The sequence below is a fragment of the Chlorocebus sabaeus genome, chromosome 18 (assembly GCF_047675955.1).
Source record: "Chlorocebus sabaeus isolate Y175 chromosome 18, mChlSab1.0.hap1, whole genome shotgun sequence".
NCBI classification, from domain to species: Eukaryota; Metazoa; Chordata; class Mammalia; order Primates; family Cercopithecidae; genus Chlorocebus; species Chlorocebus sabaeus.
The window spans coordinates 31,312,818-31,319,852 of NC_132921.1; the positions used below are offsets into that span (position 1 = coordinate 31,312,818).

The 7,035-nt window shown below is 38.1% G+C and overlaps 1 pseudogene; it reads left to right on the plus strand.

The window, feature by feature from the left end:
- Positions 1-261: 261 nt before the first annotated feature.
- LOC140708970 (probable ribosome biogenesis protein RLP24 pseudogene) lies at positions 262-1,303 on the plus strand (annotated as a pseudogene).
- The last annotated feature ends 5,732 nt before the right edge of the window (positions 1,304-7,035 follow it).

A 7,035-nucleotide genomic window follows, 5' to 3' on the forward strand; every position in this document is an offset into this window, starting at 1 on the left:
AATATACAGCCACTCTCAAGTTCGCCTTTGGTCAGTGGAGACCCACATGCGTTCAACATGCATATCAAAAGTGTTATTTCTGGCCGGGAGCGGTGGCTCACGCCTATAATCCCAGCACAGCACCTTGGGAGGCCGAGGCAGGAGAATGGCGTGAACCCGGGAGGCGGAGCTTGCAGTGAGCTGAGATCCGGCCACTGCACTCCAGCCTGGGCGACAGAGCGAGACTCCGTCTCAAAAAAAAAAAAAAAAAAAAAAAAAAAAAAGCGTTATTTCTATTCAGGGCCCATCTACCCTGGCCACGGCATGATGTTTGTCCAAAATGATTGCAAGGTGTTCAGATTTTGTAAATCTAAATGTCATAAAAACTTTGAAAAGAAGCGCAATCCTCGCAAAGTTGGGTGACCAAAGCATTCCGGAAAGCAGCTGGTAAAAACTTACAGTACATAATCCATTTGAATTTGAAAAATGTAGAAATGAACCTATCACATACCCGCGAGAGCTATGGAATAAAACTATTGATGCCACGAAGAGAGTTGAAGAGATCAAACAGAAATGCCAAGCTAAATGTATAATGAACAGATTGAAGAAGAATAAAGAGCTACAGAAAGTTCAGGATATCAAAGAAGTCAAGCAAAACATCCATCTTATCCGAGCCCCTCTTGCAGGCAAGGGAAGCAGTTGGAAGAGAAAATGGTACAGCAGTTACAAGGGAATGTGGACATGAAGATGCTTCTTAAACATCTCTGTAATCATTTCTTTTATGTACACTTGAAAATGCCCTTTGGAGACTTGGAACTGCTAAATTATTACTTTATTTTTTACGTAAGATCACTTAAATGAAAAGAGATTAAAATATATCTTTCCTACAAAACATCAGATATACAGGTGTTAGATTGCATCTCAGTGTTAAATCTCCACTGATAGATGTACTTACATAAATCATGAAAATTCGACTTATAACTATAGAAGTGAATTGTGGACATAAAATGCTTATGCCATTTGGATAATGGCATAGGCAGCATTTGTATAATAACTAATGGCAAAAATTCGTGGCTAGTGATGTATAAAATAAAATATTCTCTGCAGTAAAATATTCCCTTTATTAATGTTACAGAAGGGGGGATACAACAAGGAACTGACAATTTGTATGACAGTGTCAAATATTATTTTGATTTTAGTATTTCCTGTTTGGTTTATTTGCATCTTAGAAGAACATCATGACATTGTTTGATGAAACCTAATTATGCTGGACTGTTTTGACCTGGTTTAACCCTTCTGATAGGTAGTTGAGGATGAGAACTGAGTAATCTTTGCCTGGAGTGACCCTACACTCTAGAATTTCCAATTTGGAGAATATTCAGTTCTAACCTGTGATTCCTGGTAGAAAAAACTTTATTTTTCTAGCCGAGCAATGATCTAGAAGGAGAGCAATTCCAGTGCCTTTTAAAAGCTATTATGTGATTTTCTTTTTAAAAAGCTCCTGTTTTTGGAAAGTAGAATTTATGGGTACAACATTTGTTCATTTTTTGCACATAAAATAATACCATTTAAAAAGTAAATAAGAAAAGTACTATACAGCCATGGAAGAGCTAAAACGAACAGAATGTCATGACCTCCTTTATGTTCTTCTTTTTAAATCATTTTGGCTACCATATGGGAAGAAACCATACAGAAGGATAAGTGTGGAAGATGATGTTGGCTGGAACTAGGATGAGGTTAATGAAGAACATGAAAAGAGGTTAAAGTCAGGTAGTGCTGTAAAGGGAAACCCAAAATGCTTTGCTGATGGATTACAAATAGGATGCATGAGAAACATACTATTCAAGAATGACAACAGGGCTTTCAGCCTGAACATCTTACTGAATTGTGGTTGCCATTTACCAAAATGGAGTCCCTGACATAGATGTCAGAGTCTGTGTTCTATTAAGTTCTCAATCTCTAGCCCACGATACAGTCGATGTCACATAGGAGGGGTTTAATGAATTTAAATGATCAGATGAATGCAGTGATTAGTATATGCATATATACACAAACATGAATTCAACTACCCTGCTTCCCTTTGGCTTTTGCTGTGGTTTTCAATTATTTTAGCTTTTTTCAAATGAAATCTTAAATTGGAACCAAAATGTAAAACAGGCAAATTGCAAAATTTTACTAATTAAAATTTATAATTTGAGTTCATTCGTGATATTTGCCTATTATAAAGTCAATCAGTGAAACCAGATGATTCTGATGAGCACAGACATTGAAAACTAAATGTTATGGATGACAGCTGCAGTTTTCTACAAGCTCTAATTTCCAGTATATTTCTGTTTTGTTTGATCACACCTTATAAAGAAGTGGTTACAAATGGCAAAATTTCAAATGTGTTGTGTGCCAGTTACTAACGCCTTTGGCTGTATGTCAGAGTTAAATGTCAGTGCTTAACCATAAGGGTATTTGTTACTGATTAACAAAAGCCGAGAAATACAGAGAAGTGTACCAATTAGAAACAGCACTTAGAAGACTTGAAACAGTGCTCCAAAATAGACAATCTGGAACTAGTTCAATAGCTCGACAATGCCGTAAAGGACCAAGGCTTTCCACCCTCCCATTCCATCAGCAGGCATCCTTCCATCCCTGGAGGGCCACTTCATGGTCATTGATATGGTTTGACTCTGTGGGAATCTCATCTTGCATTGTAATCTTCATAATCCCTACGTGTCAAGGGAGAGACCAAATGGAGGTAATTGAGTGATTTCTCCCATGCTGTTCTTCTGATAGTGAGTGAGCTTCTCCAATGCTGTTTTTCTGATAGCGAGTGAGTTCTCACAAGATCTAATGGTTTTACAAGGGGCTCTCCCCCCTTCACTTGGCACTTTTCCTTCCTGCCACCTTGTGAAGAAAATGCCTTGCTTCCCCTTCACCTTCTGCCATGATTGTAAGTTTCCTGAGGGCTTTCCAGCCATGCCTAGCTGTGAGTCAATTAAACCTCTTTCCTTTATAAATTACCCAGTTCCAGGCAGTTCTTTATATCAATATGAGAACAGACTAATACAGTCATGTTCATTACAACACCACAGAAAGCAGGAGCAAAGAGGCATCCAGGACAGAAGGAAACCATTTCTTTGTAGACAACCCTCTCTTTTTATTAGAAAACATCTCTTCTAGAAGACTCCAACAGAGTTCTCTTAAGTCCAATCAGCCAGATCTGGGCCAGGTGCCCACTCTCAGACCTTCACTAAGCTACAGGACCCTTTGCTTAATAGCTAAACAAGACCAGAGAATAATTTCAAGAAACTTTTTAACAACTTATCTGGAAGCTTGAAAGGCAAGTGGCAAAAAAATTTGGTGTAAAGTGGAATAAACACTCCTTCATTTATAAAACTGAGTCATTTCCTGTTGTTGACAGTGGCAAAAGGCAATTTTGATTGGAGTTTTTCTGAAGATTTCAGAAAGTGGAAATATAAATTGATTGACACACACACACACAAATACTAAAGATTATGTTTTCCCATTTTTCTTCTCAGGATCCCACTCACGGTGGTCCAAATCTCTCTTCTCTTTCCCTCAAGCCCTCTTTAAGATCATCATTTTCTCCTGACTCTTCCCCTCCCTCAACCTCTTTCCAAAATCACTGGCATTGATTTCTCCATCTGCTCACCCCAGTCTCCACTATCTCAATGTATGAAAGGAGTCATGCAAACTTGGCACTTCTCTAAGGGTGGAGAAGAACACGGCCCATGGGATGCACCTCTCCTTCAATATTTTTAAATCTGTCACATGATAACAGCGAACCGTTCTCATTGCCCCTCACAGATACTGGTCAAACCAGAAGTGTCTCACATTGGCAATAAGTGCAAAAAAATTACGTACTCAACATTATCAATATGTAGTATGTTATGAGTGAACCCACTATCCCACTGACTACAGCAACACGACATGAACAGGCTCTGAACAATGAGCCCAGGACCCTACCTGGCATCTACTTTAGTATGACCCACATATGCTTTAGGGCTAAGCTCTTTTATACAATTTTCTGTGATTAGTTAGATGCAGTCCTCAATTTTTTGTATACTGGTAGTATTTTTTTCCTCAAGTTAAAAAGTATACCAAGTATGGTAGAAAAAGCTTTATCCTGAAGGTTGCACTGCTACACACACACACACACACACACACACACACACCCACAGAGAGAGAGAGAACCTGACACAAAGAAAGATAGTAGTCACTAATATTAACTTTAAAATAGAAAATATTCACTGGGGGTCTTTTTCTTTAGTCTATAGTTTTTAGATGAGTTAAGGATACACTGTTTTTTAAATCCCAGATTCATCTCACAGCCGGGTAAGCATGAGTTGCAACTAGTTTTTCACATTATTTTTCTAGAGACCTTTGTAAATATGTAAATGTATTAACCAAAGAGGAATGTCACGTTAACATGTTAGCAAGAAAGACAGGCCCTCCAATAAATTCCCAACCCTGCCTGTGTACAAGGGTTAAAATAAAATCAGGCAATTTGCTCTGTGAATTCCATGCAGTTGTCCGCTCTATAATAGCCATGTTGATTCTCTTTCCACTGGAAGAATTGTAAAAGGTAGAAATTCAGCAAAAAAGACCCTGTGCCTGAGTGTGGAAAAGACCATGTCCAAATCAATAGAACACCCCACCCGCCACCATGCACAGGTTATTTGAAAAAGGTATTTCCTGAGATGGTGGTTGTATATCTCAAAGGCAAAGACTGGGTCTCTCTTTCTTCTCCACCTTGGACAAGATAACCTAGTAATAATAATAATACCAATAAGACAGAGTGGCTGAACTATAGGAGAGTCTCATTTTCAGTTCAATTTTCGGCATCAAAAGTTCAAATTATGAAGCATCACCTCTGATGAAATTGAAAACTGAAAGATTACCTGTGATTTCAAACCAACCTGAATTGAAATTTTCTGCCTTAGAAACGCTTCAGAAATTCTTTTTGCACCTTTGACTTGAAATAATAACTTCATTTTAAAATAAAGTAGCTATAGATGTTGAGGTTGACTTGCTTTTAATGACTGTGGGTTTTCTCAACCCAAAACAGGACAACTAGCCTGGCCTTAGTCATTGCACCAAAGGAGGTAATTAACTCCATGGCTCCTGTCCTATCCCTATTCTTTGATATGGATGACAGATAGGAAAAGTTATTTGCAAAAGCAACTCCAAGCCCCAATTTTCCTATATCCCTTAAGCCGCCTCTATACAGAAACTGGAGATGCTTCTGTCCAGCCCTGCCTTGCTCTCTGCCCCCTTAGCTGAGCCACTTGATATCTTTGCAAGCTCAGACCTTACCCAACTCTCTAACCCCAATGGCTCATCAGGCAAGGGAAATGTATGATTATAGATGTTCTGTCAGTATCTGCAGTTGGTTTTGTTTCTCTTAATCTCCATTTTCTACTCAATTCATCTACAGTTACCTGGTTCATAGGTAACTGTATTCCAAGACATAGCAATAAAAACTTCATGCAATGTTTTTCATACTTTATAAAGCATTTTTCCTCTTTTTATTTTTTATTTTATTTATTTATTTTTTGAGATGGAATTTCGCTTTTGTTGCCCAGGCTGGAGTGCAATGGTGCGATCTTGGCTCACTGCAACCTCCTCCTACTGGGTTCAAGTGATTCTCCTGTGTAGCCTTCTGTGTAGCTGGGATTACAGGCACCCACCACCACACCTGGCTAATTTTTGTATTTTTAGTAGAGACAGGGTTTCACCATGTTAGCTAGGCTGGTCTCAAACTCCTGAGTTCAGGTGATCCACCCGCCTCAGCCTCTCAAAGTACTGGGATTACAGGCATGAGCCACCATGCCCGGCCTTTCCTCTTTTTAGAATCATATATCCCAAGAGTTAGAATTTATCAATAAATTATGTTTTTCCTCATACTTTAGTTCTTCAGCTAATGGTTTGTTTATTTAACATTTTCAATATGAGTTCTTAGCTCATCAAAGAGCTGCTAAAATGCAATATGGTTTTATCAGATACCATGCTTTGGGAAACAATAAGAGAAAACCCAACTCAAATGATTTAAACAGTGAACAAAATGTATTAACTCCCGTAACTGGAAGACTGGAGACAGATTAGGACACGATTTTTAGCTCCATCCATTTCTTTGAGGACTCAGATTTCTTTCTTCTCTCCATTCTGTTTAATTCAGCAAGTTATCTTGTAAACCTCATGATCATAAGATGGCTACAATAGTTCCAGGCAGCACAGTCTGACATGACAACATCCAGAAGCAACAGAAGCAGCATATAAATTACTACTTTGCCCCCAATCTCCAGTTTTCTTTTTATCACCTGGAAATTCTTTCACAGGAATCCCAAAGCTGCTTCTCCATCACTTCTCATTGGCTAGAAATGCATCACATTCCCATATCTCAACCAGTCACTGACAAAAGGGAAATTAGACACCTAATTACCTTAAGGCTAGTTGTATTTACCCTGGGTTGAGACTATAACATAACTTCCTTCGAAAAAAAATGTACAGAAGAAAATGAAGTATAAAAAACAGCAAAGAAGAAAGAGAGAAAGGCAGATATTTGGGAAGGCAACCAAGACTGCTGTAAGTTCCATTGGGGACCAAAATGTAAAATAAATAAAAACACAAGTCACCAATTACTCTATACCCAAAGCCGCTATTTGATGTGGTCAGAGTTACTACTCAGAACTGCCTTCCTAGGAAAGATAGAAATGTCAACAAAGTCATAGAAATTAATCTAATAAACAGCATTAAATTTTTTATTGAGTATCATACACACTTCTGCATTTTAAGGTACATTACCCTAGAAGATTTTTGAAATATGAGTGATCTTTATCATCAAACATAAAATTAAGTTACCACCTAGGACATTAGATGCAGTTCATCTCCGTTGTAGAGTGGTTTATAAATGCATTAGCATTACCTAAAGATAGATAGATAGATAGATAGATAGATAGATATCCACTACATAATGAGACACTAAAACTACAGTAATCAAGGCCATGTGTTATTGGCATAGGAGTAAGTAAGGAGATAAAACAG